We start from the raw sequence: 17,754 nt of genomic DNA, 5'->3' as shown, positions 1-17,754 counted from the left end.
TTCTATTCCTGCACTACACCAATATTCCTTAAAAATGTTTCATATACTTTAAAAGTGGATGATACTTTATGGTTTTTCATGACATGATTGATAAGAAGTCACAAATAAAAGATAATATATAACACAGGCATAACATTGCTGCAATTAATTTGTTGTAACCAACACTGCACTCTGCCATTTGTGCACACTGAGAATCACATTTTCTCAATAAAGACCAGGTAATATACACTAAAATACAGTACACAATGAATACCATTCAGGGTGGTTTTACATATTAAAACATATTTTACACAAATTAAAACATATTTTGGTATCCACATTTGTCTATCTTCGGTGTGCAGTTGAATAAAATCAACAACAACAACAACAAAAAATATATATATTGAATATTAGTTAAATTCTAAAATGCCCAAAATGGCGTTTCCATCCAGCGTTTTTTTATGCTATATCCCAAATTGCGCATAAAATTAGGAGGATGGAAACGCCAAGATGTGCACAAGTCATTAGGTTTTTTCTCACTAATTACTTCACAAGGTGGCAACACTGCCCAGGCCCGTTGTTTCAAAGTTGAAAAAGAAACAACGAGAAGGAACAACAACAAATTACTGGAGACGACAACAATAGACGTGTGAGTGAATAAAGAGTTACCTGAAACTCTACTTTAAATGACAAAACAGATTGCAAATTGGTCTCTCTCTTCCGTCTTTCTACACTTAGTTAAATTGATGGACCCTCTGGAGCAGGGTTAGCACGCTTTCGCAGTGTTAAGGCCCATTCACACTAAGAACGATAACTATAAAGATAACTACTGTATATAGCGTCCACACCAGCAGACAATATTGTTCTGTTTATTCTAAGCACATGCTTGTCAGCCGCTTTAAATGGCCGAGCTCCTCACAGAAGGATGGATTCTGATTGTCTATTAATGTTTTCATCGTTCATCAGCTGGTGAATCCAATGATATCGTTTATCTCTGCCGTTATCGTTATAGCTGTGGTATGGTAATATAACTCTGCTATTCTTTAATATTGAGAAGTAATATTTTAGAACTATATCTTTATCGTTATCTTTATAGTCATCATCCTTGGTGTGAACGGGCCTTTAATCCCACATTGCGGTGCCAAATGTGCGCATTGTGAAATGATGCATTGTAATATGACTTGATGCACACAACAGTCGCATGCCTCATATTCAGATGCTTTGGACAGTCACGTAAAACACTCCGTGTTGTACACACACAGTCGTTTCAGCGTTTAACAGGAAAAATGTCAAACGGTGATGAAAAACAAAACAAAAAAACAATTTGGAGTGGATTTTTAGCTTTATAGTCTTTTAAAAAAACTTGATAGTACAGATGACAATGTAATTTGAGAAAACACTATGCTAGAGCAGGTTGTGTGCGGCATTCGTCCAATCAATTACACTGACACCTCAAATACGGACATTAACCCAGGGTTTAGGAATGTAGCTTGTGAAACGTCAGCTAATGAATACCCAGGAATAACTGTTAACCCCGAGTAAAGTATGAGCAGTGTGAAACGTGATGCAAGACAACCCAGGATTCCAATTACCCGAGGTTTAGAATGACACAGGGTTAACTATTTTAGGTGTTAAAAGCTCTATTAAATCAGAATAGTGTCACAGTTAATTAGGGATATAACGGTACACTTATTTGAACCGAGAATTTTCGGTAAATGTCTTGCATACACAACGAATACAGCATTATAGCCTATTAACCACTTTTAACAGCCATTAACCACCAATAATTGCAATAAGCTCTGTGTTACTTTCGATAAGAAATAAAGTTACAAATTTCCAATTCTGTCCATTTTATCACGAAATTCAAACAATAAATGCAGCTTTGACATTTCGATGTGGCATGACAGCTCGCTGCAACCTAGGCGCCTCAAGGCCCAGGTATACTTCATTTTCCACTTTCCGCTCGGTCTCAAAGTATACTTCTTTGGCCACGAACGAGTGCGCACTATCTAGTGGATTTTGTTTTTAAGCCACTCGCACATGCGCAGTTGTAAGTACACTGTCTGCGAGGTCTAAAAAATTGGGCTGCACACGGACAGGATGTGTGAATGTCCTCATGGTGACAACTGTGACAAGTGTAAACTCTATGAATGAAATGAGCACAGCACAATCGCAAATCAAATAACTCTTGCCGTTTCTGTGCATCTCTCCAAATCAGAGCGGAGCATTTGTAGAAAGATTGTAAATAGAGAGATGGCTGAGATACTATATTACCAAAGAGGAAAAGGTCAGAGGAAAATAATTAGAAAAAAAGGGTTATGATCAGGCAAGAGCTAGGACCTGCATTAATACTGGAAAAGCTTTTCAGCACTGCAGAGACATTAGAGAGCAGGAAGGCCTGAAAACGGTTGCTTTATTTCTGCTTGATACGCAACTAACATTGGTTTTACTATGTTTCACAAAACCAAGAAATGTTGTTGTTGTTGTTGAATTACAGCGGAATTGTCAATACGTGCAAGAGCCATCTGATTTGCCAGCTGTTAGTTGTTGCCTGTGTTGCATAGCATGTGTGTTAGTGATGGGTCGATTTTGAACGAACCTTTAATATGACTCGGGAACAACGAGTTGTGGCAGAGAGTGATGAAAAAAAACGAATGACTCATATCGGGAGGTAAGGTAAACTAACAGACTACACAGCCTGAAGACCCAGCCAAGCAATGAATTAATCGTTTCTGTTTCTCATAATTTGGCCTTGCAGTTTTTTTCTTTGTGATCAACACAAAGTAAGTAGATGTGTTGGGGAATCTGGCTATTAACCCTCTGGGGTCTGAGGGGTTTTCTGGGCCCTGGAGGTGTTCTGACATGCTCTGACATTTGTGCTTTTTTCAGTTATTTATAAACATGTTAATGGCAAAGGTGTAAATTCACTCTATATAGCACAAACAGGGCTACCATAATATGCGAGCAACATGCATGTATATGTTTGAATTTTTAAGAGAATAATGTTTATGTGTGGTTATTGAAAAAAAAAAAAAAAAAGAAAGTTGCTGAAATAAGACCACAAAACACATACTAAATATGTGTCAACAAGACTTTTGACTAATGAATGTTGTCGCTTCGAGTTCTGGCTTCAAAATTATGTGAAAATCATCCTGCCTAATCGTTCACACACAATTTAAATCAATGTATTGTTTTATAAGACAGGTTTTGCTTGGAAAGCCAATATGCGAGGGGGGCGTAAACGAGGAGTGGTTTACACCTGAGAATACAATGTCCCACCCAGTATGCGTAATGACTCTGCATAATGAGCCATTCATTCAGGTGTGACACTTCAGCCACAAGAATGAATGCAAGGACAAAAGATATATTTAGAAGACGACTTATATTGACCATTTAAGATTTTGCTTACATCTATCTTGTAAATATGTTTTGCTATTTTATTAAAAAGGTTACAATTACAACAATAATTACAATTTCAACAATATTTCAAGTGTAAACTATTTACTCTTTCTTTGTAAAAAAATTATTATAGGCCTACATTTTATCATATGTATTCATTAGTTTGAATATAGCCAACACTGGAACAGCTAACATCTTAGTTGATGACTTTATTTTTGACAAAAATAGTATGTTATATATATATATATATATATATATATATATATATATATATATATATATATATATATATATATATGTATATATATATATATATATATATATATATATGTATATTTATATATATATATATATATATATATATATATATATGTATATATATATATATATATATATATATATATATATATGTATATATATATGTATATATATATATATATATATACAGTCATGGTCAAAATTGATGGCACCCCTGGTAAATATGATAAAAAATGGCTGTAAAAAATAAATCTGCATTGTTTATCCTTTTGATCTTTCCTTCAAAAAATTCGCAAAAATCTGACCTTTCATTGAAGTAAAAGAATTGAAATTGGGGGGTAAATCACATTATGAAATAAATGTTTTTCTCCAAAACATGCTGGCCATAATTGTTGGCACCCCTAGAATTTTTTATGAGAAAAATATCTCTGAAGTATTTTCCCATTAATATTTACATTTTTAAGCACACCAGGGTGACTAGGAACATGAAATTGTCCAGCTATGACTTCTTGTTTCACAGGAGTTTAAATATGAGGAAACACAAAGGCCAAATCCCCTGAATCATCAATCACAATGAGGAAGACCAAAGAATATAGTTCTGATGTGCAGCAAAAGATTGTTGAGCCTCACAAAATAGAAAGTGGCTGTAAGACAATAGCTAAAGAATTGAAAATCCCCATTTTGACCATCAGGGCAATAATTAAGAAGTCATAATCAACTAAAGATGTTACGAATCTGCCAGGAAGTGGACGTGTGTCTATATTGTATTAATGGACGGTGAGGAGGATAGTTTGAGTGGCCAAAGACTCTCCAAGGATCACAGATGGAGAATTGCAGAGATTAGTTGAGTCTTGGGGGTCAGAAAGCCTAAAAAAAATTATCAAACAACCCCTACATCACCACATGTTGTTTGGGAAGGTTTCAAGAAAAATCATCCTCGCTCCTCCAAAAACAAATTCCAGCATATTCAGTTGTCAGACACGGCTGGATCTTCAAAAGGGACTGGATTCTATGGTCAGATGAAACAAAACAAAGGGCTTTTTGGCAGCAAACCCACCAGATGTGTTTGGTGCACACAGGGATAAAAAGTACCCCATGCCTACGGTTAAATATATTGCTGGATCTTATATGTTGTGGGCCTATTTATTTGCTGGAGGTCCTGGACATCTTGTTCAGATACATGGTATTATGGATTCTAGCAAATACCAACAGATAAAAAATCTAAACCTGACGGCCTCTGCTAGAAATCTTATAATGGGCCATGGTTGGATCTTCCTTCAGGACAACGATCCAAAACAAACATCAAAAGCAACACAAAAATGGGTAACTGAGCACAAAATGAAGCTTCTGCCATGACCGTCCCAGTCCCCTAAACTGAACACTATAGAAAATGAGTGGGCTGAACTGAAGAGGAGAAGCACCAACATGAACTTGTGAATCTGAAGGATCTGGAGAGATCCTGTATGGAGGAATGGTCTCTGATCTCTTGTCAGTTATTCTCCAAACTCATCAGGCATTATAGGAGAAGACTCAGATCTGTTATCTTGGCAAAAGGAGGTTGCAAAAAGTATTTAATAACAGGGTGCCAACAATAATGGCCAGCGTGTTTTGGAGAAAAACATTTATTTTATAATGTGATTTACCCCCCACTTTCAATTCTTTTACTTCAATGAAAGGTTAGATTTTTGTGAATTTTTTGAATGAAAGATCAAAAGGATAAACAATGCAGATTTATTTTTTTACAGCCATTTTTTATCATATTTATCAGGGGTGCCATCAATTTTGACCACCACGGTATATATTAGGGGTGTAACGGTACGCAAAAATCACGGTTCGGTACGTACCTCGGTTTTAAAGTCACGGTTCGGTTTATTTTCGGTACAGTAAGGGAAAGAAATGCAAACATTAAACTGCAGGTTGTTTATTACTATAAACTTTTTTAACAATTTGTTTACACTTTTTTAAACACTTTTTAATATAATAAAATATATATAAAATAAAAAAAAGAATAAGAAATAAAATACTGCTGCAAAGTTCTCCACTAAATAAAATACTCTCAGTCTCAAACCAATATCACATAATAAATTTAATGAAAAATATAAATAAATAACTATGATTACAGTGCAGCATTACCAATCCCAGCTTGTAGGCCTGCTCATATTTAAAAATTAAGACTGGGAAAAAAAAATAACTTTAATTGCACAATTTGCTGTAATTAATTGCAATTCCTCCAAGCTTGTAATCATCAATAATTAAACTTAGAATCACCTAATTAAATGAAACACCGGGGGAAAAAAAGGAACAGAAAATAGCCCTATATTAAAATAATATTAAACATATATATCAATGTATTATTATTTTTCAATAATCAATCAACAATCAATTTAAGATTTATTTATTTTTTTTCATTTTTTTACTAATTATCAAAATAAAATATATTCCTACAAAGCTAACGTTATTATTACCAGAGCATGTGATCAGAGCAGGTCATTTTACCATTGTTGCCAGCATGACTATACCAGCTCAGCAAACAGAAGTCTACTACTGAGAAATTTCACCTTATTTGAGCGGACTTTGCTTTTCCAGTGCATAATCGGTACATGATTGGAGTGTTTGGGCCGTTAACGACAGAGCAGAATGCGCAGCGCAAACACGGAGTCGAACATTGAACATTGAGCAGAGAGCGCAGCGCGCAGACCATGGCGCAGACACACACACACACACACACACACACACACACACACAACGGAGAGTGCGGCGGCGCACACGGAGCGGAAAAGCTTTTTTTCGCCCTGCAGTCGATTTCATTGGTTTAGGTTACAGTGACGACGGGTAAAACTGGTAAAACTTTAGAATCAGCTGCAGGGCGGGATTTGCGCTGAACGCGGAGACTTCCGCCACTTAATATGTTCGTGTGGAAACACGAAAATGTACCTATGTTCCGCACACAAAATATTGCATTCGGTCATTCGGTACACACGTGCACCGAACCGAAAGCCCTGTACCGAAACGGTCCGGTACGAATACACGTACCGTTACACCCCTAGTATATATATATAACATATGAGCAGAAATTGCTAAACAAAAGCTTATTTGATGTATATTCTACAGTAAAAACTGTACCCAAATCTAGTCAACAAAATTTTGTCTTTCATATTTCGCCTAACTGTAACGTTGTTTTTATGAAATATTAGGGCATATAAATGTTAATTTGCAGTTTAATACGTTGCTTATACAAATAGCCTACATTTTATTTCAACATATTTCAGTCGATTTTTACTCATCTCAGTATAGCAATACAGTTTGCTAAAACATCATCATTCATTCACACACAGAAACACAATTTAAATTTAAACTGTCTTTTTGCGAGCTGTGGTAAACAGCGCGCATCTCTGCCAATTCATTCATTCACAAACAGAAACGCGATTCACTTGAGAAGGAAAAAAAACTTACTACAGTATTCCTCAGCTCAGTCGGATCCTTGCTCCTCGAAATACCCGCACTTCTGAGGTACATTTTCCATTATTATTATTCCTCACAGCGCTGCAAGACGGTGTAAACAAGTAGGCTACAATGATCTGATTAAACTTGTGTTTTCTCGAGCTGAAATGTGGGCGTTCACAGGTTTGCGTGGATTGCCTCAGTCATTTGCGTTTGAATAGTGCGCGCTCTCCGTGGGCGGAGTCGCATTAAAAATAATTAGATGAGATGAGAACGACTGACATCTCGCTCTTCTCTTACAGATTACATGAACTGAGAATATTTGTTTTTTATATAAATTACTTCATTTAAAAGAAGAGAATTCAAGCTTCATGCCTGTGTGTCTGTATGTCTGTTTGACTGAGTATTCGCTGAGTTATTGTTCATTTTCGGACGCGTTTCAGAATGGACTACACTGACAGAGAGAAGGCAGAACTTGCTTCGTGTTTATTTTTCTTTATTTGGCAAAAAGCACAACACTTTGTTTTTATTGTGAGTATACACAAAAATAATACACATTTAACAGAATCGATTGATGTATGAAACTTGTTTGTAATATCAAAGTCAACAGAGCAAAATTAATCTCTTTTGAACTGATAAAAAAAAAAGCGAGCCTATCGCGCCGGCGCGATTGTCGACCTCAGGGGGTTAACATGTAAGTAACATATTTAATTAAGAAAGCAGCACACTTATTGTTCTTCTTAAGTTTTCTTATTATTATTATTATTAAGTGTGCTTGCTGAAAGCAGCACACTTACTGTTCTTCTTAAGTTTTCTTATTATTATTATTATTATTATTAAGTGTGCTTGCTGAAAGCAGCACACTTATTGTTCTTCTTAAGTTTTCTTCTTATTAGGGCCCAAGCCCTGAAAGGGCGAAGGCCCTATTGTTTTCGGTAGGATTATTTATTAGGGCCCAAGCCCTTAAAGGGCGAAGGCCCTATTGTTTTCGTTAGGATTATTTGTTATTATTATTAGGGCCCAAGCCCTGAAAGGGCGAAGGCCCTATTGTTTTCAGTAGGATTATTAGGGCCCAAGCCCTGAAAGGGCGAAGGCCCTATTGTTTTCGTTAGGATTATTATTATTAATAATTGTATTAATTGTACTGATTTTTATTATTAGGGGTTCAAGCACGAAGTGCTGAAACCCTATTGTAATTGTAAGGATTTTTATTATTTTTCTTCTGCCGTAAAACGCATCGTGCAGCCCAAACCGTAAGTGCTGGAGACTTGAAACTTTGCCAGATGGTAGACCTCAATTTGGGGACAACCTATCAGACTATGACCCCGATTGGCCCATAGGTGGCGCTACAGCAACCAAAAGTTCAAAATTGCCATAACTCTTAGACCGTTTGTTCAAGGATCAAGTGTCTTATATCGCTGGAATCCTTGGCTCAAGGCGGACAATTTGGATGTAGGCAGGGAAAATTTTCTGCTATGTCGAATTTTGTCCAAAACCTACTTTTGCAAACTAGTCCCTGGTTTTTCGCCCGATCGGAACCAAACCAGTCTAGGACAATTCTCTGGACTCTCTAGATCAATAATTATCAAAAAAAAGTTGAACTTTTGCATTTGGGTGGCTGTAACAGGGTCATTTAGAAAAGGGGCGTGGCGAAATACCCTCAAAAGCCTATAAATCCCAAAGGAAAACTCAGAACTTCACAAAAATTGATGAGCATATGTGTCATAACATGGTGAGGAAGCATGCCGAGTTTCATGCAGATCGGACCATAGGTGGCGCTATAACTGGCAAAAAGCTTCCATTCTTATTAGGGGTTCAAGCACGAAGTGCTGAAACCCTATTGTAATTGTAAGGATTTTTATTATTTTTCTTCTGCCGTAAAACGCATCGTGCAGCCCAAACCGTAAGTGCTGGAGACTTGAAACTTTGCCAGATGGTAGGCCTCAATTTGGAGACAACCTATCAGACTATGACCCCGATTGGCCCATAGGTGGCGCTACAGCAACCAAAAGTTCAAAATTGCCCATAACTCTTAGACCGTTTGTCCCAGGATCAAGTGTCTTATATCGCTGGAATCCTTGGCTCAAGGCGGACAAAATGGCTATCTCCGATTTGCTCGCCCTTCGGCGCCAATTTCGAGTAAATTGCATTTTTTTGAAAAACCTATTTTTGCGAACTTCTCCTAGGTTTTTGGCCCGATCGGAACCAAACCACTGCAAGAATATTCTCTGGAGTCTGACAATCAATAATCATCCAAAAAATTTAAAATTTCAATTAACGGTCGATAAGGGGAACCAAAATATTTGATGGTACCAGGGCCACTTTTACTAAAACGGTTATAAATTGTGAACGGAAAGAGATTTTTTTGCTAAACTTGGGATACATTTTCCTGAGCTCAATCTGAGATCACTTGAAAAAAATCGCAACAATTGGCCACTTGGTGGCACTATAAAACGGTTATAACTTGTGAACGGAAAGAGATATTTTCGCTAAACTTAGGACACATGTTCATAAGATCAATCTGAGTTGACATGAAAAAAATCTTGACAATTGGCCACTTGGTGGCGCTATAACAGTGAAAAAAATCATGAAAATAGCTATAAGCGCACCCAACTGTTAGTCTACTGAAAATTGGCACGCAGTGTCTTTGTCCAGGGTGCCATGATAGTCTATGAGAACATTGGTGTATCTCAAAAAACTCAGTATACGTCATTGGCACAATGCCTTGAAGAAGCCTTAGAAGTTTCAAGCCAGTGTTTTTTCACAGGAGTGACCTCCTAAGACTCCTGAATCCAACAATACCAAACATGCCAGGTTTCGCCTTATGTTTTTTGTAAGTGTCATTTAGAGCTTTAAAAAATTGTTTATCTTCAAAGCCGTTAGTCCGATCGAGACAACAACAAAAAAAACAAAGGAAATTTGAAAACATAGGTAAATAGCTAAACAATAATGCCAAAATGTTAAAATTATGATAGGAACTGACAAAAAAAATGAATTAAATCCAATCAATTTCACCCATGGATCATTTTGATGCTCTCACATGTTTGAAACGAACAATGATGGATTGTGATGAAATTTGTTTTGAATTGGGACTGGCGAATCCCCGTCCATACAGTCAATGACCGTTCGCAAAGACCCGCCCACTTTAGTTACTTTTGCTATGTTTGACAAGCGACACCACTCTCACACCACACCAAGTTCTCACGCAGTGAAAAATACATTGCGGATCAGAGAGGAGACTGCGCGCTGACAGACAAGTACTTTTGATATGAAACAAATGGCGCTTTTCCACTACACAGTACCAGCTCGGCTCGGCTCGGCTCGACTCGACTCGACTCGACTCGGCTTTGTTTGGTTTTCCACTGTGTAAAAGTTGTACCTGTACCTGCTTCCAGGTACTTTTTTTCGTACCACCTCCGGCGAGGTTCTAAGCGAGCTGAGGCGATACTAAAATGTGACGTGAAAACACGGCAGACTGCTGATTGGTCAGAGAGAATCGTCACTATTCACTGCATCATCATTGCACGCGCCAGACGGAGTATCCTGAATAAAAAACAGCAAAAACAAAAACATCCAAAAACAACATACACTTGATTTCCTCCATTGTCCTGTGTGTGTGGCAGCGGATGTATCTCGCGTAGAAGATTAAGTCACGGCAGTTTCCTGCGGCGTCGCTAGGACGACCAGGTACTATTGTGGAGGTACTATCTGCAATGGAAAACGGAGCGAAAAGCGAGCCGAGTCGAGTCGAGTCGAGTCGAGTCGAGTTGAGCTGAGCTGGTACTGGTAATGGAAAAGTAACAAAAGTCTCACCTTTCAAATGTAGTCATTTTTTAGAGACATTTAAACAATAAATACCGTTTTGGGACTCTTTAATGTGTCTGACAGATCGCTGTAGACTCGAGGCTCAGTTAAAGCTGCTCGTGAACCGATCATCTCTTCCTTCTAATTTATAGCATTAAAATAAACATGAATGAACATAAAAGGAATGTTGTTTTAAAGTGCTAAGACGTCAGCACACTTTGTTTTTCAAATTTAAATCCTCCAATGTTAATCTACTAACTCTCCTGACTGCTTTGTGGGACAAAATGGCGGATTATGATTAGTCAGATCGCCTGTCAATCAAACTCCATGCGAAGGGTCAATTGAGAATGCCCGTGCGCAAAATCCTGATCTAATCAACAATTTTGCAGTAGCACATAGGAAAGCCCGGAAAATCCTGCTATAATGTAAGAGAGCATCTTTTTTATGTATTTGGACCTAGGCCTAACAATGTGTTATGGTGCGCTGTCACCAGTGTTTTTTTTTGTTTGTTTTTGTTTTGTTTTTGGTGATCGTAGGCTCCTCCTGATTTTGTTAGTCATCTCATCTCTTATATGCTGTGTATGATCATATCCTGCCCTATTCATGGTAGCCTACTCGCGGACATTGCGTCATCAATGTCATCAATTGCGTCATCAAGGGGCCCGCCTTGATAATCCTACTTAAGGGCCCGGTGTTGGCTCGTTACGCCACTGAATATAATTGTCTAAACTCCTTATCAAAATTACATATTTACAACAAATTTGACACATATATATGGGCACACTTTGAGTACTACTAATAAAAGTGGTGGAGATCAGGCAAGACTGTAAGAAGACTCAGGCAAAAAGGTGCTATAACTGTAAAAACACTGTAAATTGACTTTTTCATCTATGATGGCAGTTGTTAAATGCTTGCTAAATAAAACGTAATGTCTTTTGATGCTTGTGTGCTTAAAGGCCTTAACTGCTTGAACCCCGATAAATGCTGCTTGCAGCTTTAATTATTATTATTATTATTATTTTCCGCTAAAACGCATCGTGCAGCCCAAACCGTATAAGAGCTGGGGCCTCATTTATAAAACTGTGCGTAGGAACCTTACTAAAAGTGTACGTGCGCCCGAAAGCCAAAAATGGCGTACGCAAAAAAATATTCAGACTTATAAAACCGTGCGTACGCCAGAACCTGCGCAGAATTCACTTTATAAATCCCAGTCAGCGGAAGATTGTGCGTACATGCGTCTCCACCCGAAATAACCATATATGGAGCTTACAACGCCTAGTTTTACTATGCAGATCCTCATCTACATATCATTTGCATATGATTATTCATCCACGTGATAACGTTTGAATAATCATATGCAAATGATATAAACGGTACAAGAAACATTACATTAATACAAATCAAGTAGTTGTCTATCCTTGCCTTGTTTTTGAATAGCCTACATAAATCAAATAGTGTAAAATACATTTCAGAGAAAGTTTTTCTCAATCTTTTCCACTTGCCGAATTGTATTTTTAATTGATTTATATTTTTAATGGAAACAGATAGGCCTTGGGCATTATTTGCACGAAACTATTTTCTCAGACATTCTGGTATTATCATGATAAGCAATTATCTCTGTGGTTAAAACATTAAAGCACGCCACAGGAAAAGTGTTCAAAAACAATCGCATCCACAACAAATATTTCTAATGATTGAATTTAAAAAAATGTTGTAACTTCAGTAATGATTTCATGTTTAAGTGTTTAACTCCATTAATTTGAATGGCATATTTAATATCAATGTTTATATCAGAAGTATTTTATTTATTTAAACTGTTATTTGCGTCAGTTTCACTAAACGGCTCAACACGCTCACTGCCGCGGACATTTAAGAAGGAATGGATATTTGCTTCAAGTGACAGGCTTGGTGATTGAAATTGTATTTGTATAATCTTTCTGTATATGTTTAATTTTCTTTAGATTTTCTGTATAAAAGTGACCAAAAATACATTTAACTCCAGCTCACCATCGGTGTCGCCAAAGTGCTCCATCTCCAAAACGTTCGTACGCATGGGTCAGAGTTTGCGTGCAGGTGCGCAAATTTTCCCGTCAAGTTTTTCTTTATAAATCCCACCTTTTGCGCAGGAACTGGCGTACGCATGTTTTCAGCCCCGTTTTGTGCGTACGCAAGCTTTATAAATGAGGCCCCTGGAACCTTGAAACTTTGCCATATGGCAGTACAAAAATCGAGGAGAGGTTATCAAATTATGACCTCGATTGGCCCATAGGTGGCGCTATAGCAACCAAAAGCGCGAAACTGGTCATAACTCCTAGACCATATGTTGTAGACTCAAGTGTCTCATATCATTGGAATGCTGGACTCCTGAAGGTCAAAACGTATATCTCGGATTTCATTTCGGGTATGCAAATTTTCCGCCATTTTGAATTATGTCAAAAACCTACTTTTGCGAACTAGTCCCTGGTTTTTTGTCCGATCGGAACCAAACCAGTGCAGAATTCTCTGGAGTCTGAATATAAATAATTATCGAAAAAAAGTCGAAATTGATTCCTGGTCGCTAGGGGGTGATAAATTAATGTTGTGGGAGGAGCCTATTTTACTAAAATGGCTATAACTCGAGAAGTAAATGAGATATCTTCACCAAACTTGGTACACATGTGTATGAGTTCAATCTGGGGTCACAGTAAAGAAATCGCAACGATTGAACACTAGGTGGCGCTATAACATGAAAAAAATATAAAACTGGCTATAACCACCTGACCGTTAGTCTGATTGACTTGAAAATTGGTATGCAGTGTCTTGGTCCAAGGTGTCATGTATGTCTATGAGGACATTGGTGTATCTTGAAAAACATGGCCGCCATCGGCCAATGAAGTTTGAGCACCTATTAGACAAGGTTAACGGAGGCCGATCGGAACGAAACTCGGTGGGCATGTTCGACTCATGGCCCTAGAGGTCTGTAAGAATTTTGAAAGAAATCGGCCACTAGTTGGCGCTAACGAGTTGTATGGCTCTGTAATCACGTGGTGTTACACTTATTGTCACAAAATGCATATCATTTGATAGATCTGCTCCTGCTGAACAACTTTGCCTCAAGAATCATTGCTGTCAATCAAACCGTTCATTAAATATTCGTAATTATGTTATAAACCTACTTTTGTGAACTAGTCCTAGGTTTTTCACCCAATCGGAACCAAACGAGTCTAGGACAATTCTATGGACTCTCTAGATCAATAATTATCAAAAAAAAGCTTTTGCATTTTTCGCATGGGTATATTTGGTCATAAAGAAAATGGGCGTGGCAAAATGCACTCAAAAGCCTATAAATCCTAAACGAAAACTCAGAACTTCACGAAAATTGGTGAGCATATGTGCCATATCATTCTAAACAAGCATGCAAAATTTCATGTAGATCGGATGATAGGTGGCGCTATAACTGTTAAAACATGAAAAGGGCTCTGACTACCTGACCGTTAGTCCGATTGACTTGAAAATTGGTATGCAGTGTCTTGGTCCAAGGTGCCATGTATGTCTATGAGGACATTGGCGTATCTCGAAAAACATGGCCGCCATCGACCAATGAAATTTAAACACCTATTAGACAAGGTTAACGGAGGCCGATCGGAACAAAACTCGGTAGGCATGTTCGAATCATGGCTCTAGATGTCTGTAAGAATTTTGAAAGAAATCAGCCACTAGTTGGCGCTAGCGAGTTTTTTGGCTTGCTAAATAAAACGTAATAACTTTTGATGCTTTTGTGCTTAAAGGCCTTAAATGCTTGAACCCCGATAAATGCTGCTTGCAGCTTTAATTAGGGCCCAAGCCCTGAAAGGGCGAAGGCCCTATTGTTTTCGGTAGGATTATTAGGGCCCAAGCCCTGAAAGGGCGAAGGCCCTATTGTTTTCGGTAGGATTATTATTATTAGGGCCCAAGCCCTGAAAGGGCGAAGGCCCTATTGTTTTCGGTAGGATTATTAGGGCCCAAGCCCTGAAAGGGCGAAGGCCCTATTGTTTTCGGTAGGATTATTTATTATTAGGGCCCAAGCCCTGAAAGGGCGAAGGCCCTATTGTTTTCGTAAGGATTATTAGGGCCCAAGCCCTGAAAGGGCGAAGGCCCTATTGTTTTCGTTAGGATTATTATTAGGGCCCAAGCCCTGAAAGGGCGAAGGCCCTATTGTTTTCGTAAGGATTATTAGGGCCCAAGCCCTGAAAGGGCGAAGGCCCTATTGTTTCCGGTAGGATTATTTATTAGGGCCCAAAGCCCTGAAAGGGCGAAGGCCCTATTGTTTTCGGTAGGATTATTAGGGCCCAAGCCCTGAAAGGGCGAAGGCCCTATTGTTTTCGGAAGGATTATTGTTTATTATTATTAGGGCCCAAGCCCTGAAAGGGCGAAGGCCCTATTGTTTTCGGTAGGATTATTAGGGCCCAAGCCCTGAAAGGGCGAAGGCCCTATTGTTTTCGGTAGGATTATTATTATTATTAGGGCCCAAGCCCTGAAAGGGCGAAGGCCCTATTGTTTTCGGTAGGATTATTGTTTATTAGGGCCCAAGCCCTGAAAGGGCGAAGGCCCTATTGTTTTCGGTAGGATTATTAGGGCCCAAGCCCTGAAAGGGCGAAGGCCCTATTGTTTTCGGTAGGATTATTATTATTATTATTATTATTATTATTATTTTGTCAACCTTTCGGCCACTTTTGGGGCCCTTAACATGCTCGAAAACTCTTGAAATTTTGCACACAGGTCAGAACCCGCGGCCATCAGGGCCGGACTGAAGCTGGTACCCGGGCGTGGCAGGGGGGCTCGACAGCGCCCCCTGGAACGGGATCCGAACACTTGTCCATAAATCAGACACGCTTGCATGTAATAATATGAAACTCGGTACACATATAGATCTCATCGGGCCGAACAACTTTCGTGCTCTAAGTTTTACGCCAGCCCAACAGGAAGTCGGCTATTTAGGGTTGTTTGGAAACGCATGCTGTGGAATTTAATGTACTCCTCCTAGGGAATTCATCGATTCGCCTCCAAACTCGGTGTGCATGAAGTCAAGACATTGAGGATGCTAAATTGCGGACGGATTTTTGATATCTCGAACGGTTTGGCCGTGGCGAGGAAACGAATTTATGGCGAAAAAATGAAACAGGAAGTGTGTTATAACTTCTGCATACATTAACTGATCTTGATGAAACTTCAGCAGTGTGTTCGTTGTAAGAGGCCGATCGCACAGATGTGACTATTGTGAGTCAAAGTTATAGCGCCACCAACAGGCAGCAGGAAGTACATCACTATTAAAATGCTTTGAAATCACTGTCTTATTTTTACCAGATTTGCTTCAAACTTTATGTGTACAATGTAGACACACGGCAGATGTAAACCTGTGAAAGGATTATTGATATCTTAGATACTGTTGCCGTGGCAACGCATCAAACTTTAATATTCTTTTTTTATGCTTTTGAGACTCTTAACATACTTGAAATTGCATGAAACTCGACAGACACATCACATTTATTATCCAGTAGACATGTGCAAAGTTTCAGAAACGGGCGTGGTGAGGGGCTCAGTAGCGCCACCTTTAGTCATAAGTGGGGGGGTTAGTTTTATCAACAGCAACAAAACTTGGTATGTGTATTGTTCTCATCAAGACGGACAACTTTCTAATTTACATGAACCATCTCTGACCAACAGGAAGAGAGATATTTTGGTTTGAATGTGGATTTTCTGAAGAATTTTCTCTCCCTCTCTGTGTCTGTGTGTGTGTGAGGGGAGGGGGGGATTTGACTATTGCTTTTATATTGTTAATCAAGGTTTCAGGGGCTTTTGGGGTCCTTAACGTGCTCAAAAACTCTTGAAACTTTGCACACAGGTCAGAACCCACGGCCATCAGGGCCGGGCTGAAGCTGGGACCCGGGCGTGGCTGGGGGGCTCAACAGCGCCCCCTTGAACGGGGTTCTAAAACTTGATCCATATATCAAACACGCTCGCATGAATTAATATGAAACTCGGTACACATATAGATCTCATCGGGCCGAACAACTTTACCCCGGTCAAGTTTTACGCCAGCCCAACAGGAAGTCAGCTATTATGGGTTGTTTGGAAAACGCTTGCTGTGGAATGTGAAATACTCCTCCTAGAAAATTCACCGTGCCCCCTTCAAACTCGGTGTGCATGAAGTCAAGACATTGAGGATTCTAAATTGCGGACGGATTTTTGATATCTCGAACGGTTTGGCCGTGGCGAGGAAACGAATTTATGGCGAGAAAAGAGAAACACGAAGTGGAATAACTTATGCATACATTAACTGATCTTGATGAAACTTCAGCAGTGTGTTCGTGGTAAGAGGCCGATCAGATGGATGTAACTATTGTGAGTCAAAGTTATAGCGCCACCAACTGGCAGCAGGAAGTGTGTCACTTTCAAAATGTTTTTGACAAAAGTGGGGGGGTTAGTTTTACCCACAATTACAAAAATCAGTACGTATATTGGTCTCATCGAGCCGGACAACTTTCTAATTGACAGTTATTAGCTACGACCAACAGGGTGTCAGATATTTTGGTCTGAATATGGATTTTTTGTTAAATCAGCCTCTGAGTTTTTAGTTACTCCTCCTAAAAGGTTTATTTTATTCCCACCAAACTTTTTCAACATGATAAAAATATATTAATGATGCTAAATTGAAAACGGATATTGAATATCTCAAACGGTTTTGCTATGGCGAGGGATTAAATTAATGTCAAAAAGGAAGCAGGAAACATCTCATAACTTCTAAAAATGTAATTATACACCATTTATTTTTATATAAAATTATACAAATATTAGAACTAAACCTATTTTATTCTGTTTTTGCAATTCAAGAAGTATGAAAAAGTTAAAAACAGG

General features: G+C 38.6%; 2 protein-coding genes across 3 annotated transcripts in view; both read right to left on the bottom strand.

The window, feature by feature from the left end:
• The window catches only part of srp68 (signal recognition particle 68), a 300,325-nt gene that overhangs the window by 111,763 nt on the left and 170,808 nt on the right, over nucleotides 1-17,754 (bottom strand). The gene's annotated exons all lie outside the window — the stretch shown is intronic.
• The window catches only part of polg2 (polymerase (DNA directed), gamma 2, accessory subunit), a 67,595-nt gene that overhangs the window by 5,415 nt on the left and 44,426 nt on the right, over nucleotides 1-17,754 (bottom strand). The window lies entirely within an intron of this gene.

Source organism: Squalius cephalus, assembly GCF_949319135.1.
Source record: "Squalius cephalus genome assembly, chromosome: 10".
NCBI lineage: Eukaryota > Metazoa > Chordata > Actinopteri > Cypriniformes > Leuciscidae > Squalius > Squalius cephalus.
The sequence above is the reverse complement of the archived record's forward strand: the minus strand, read 5'-3'. Positions and strand labels throughout refer to the sequence as shown.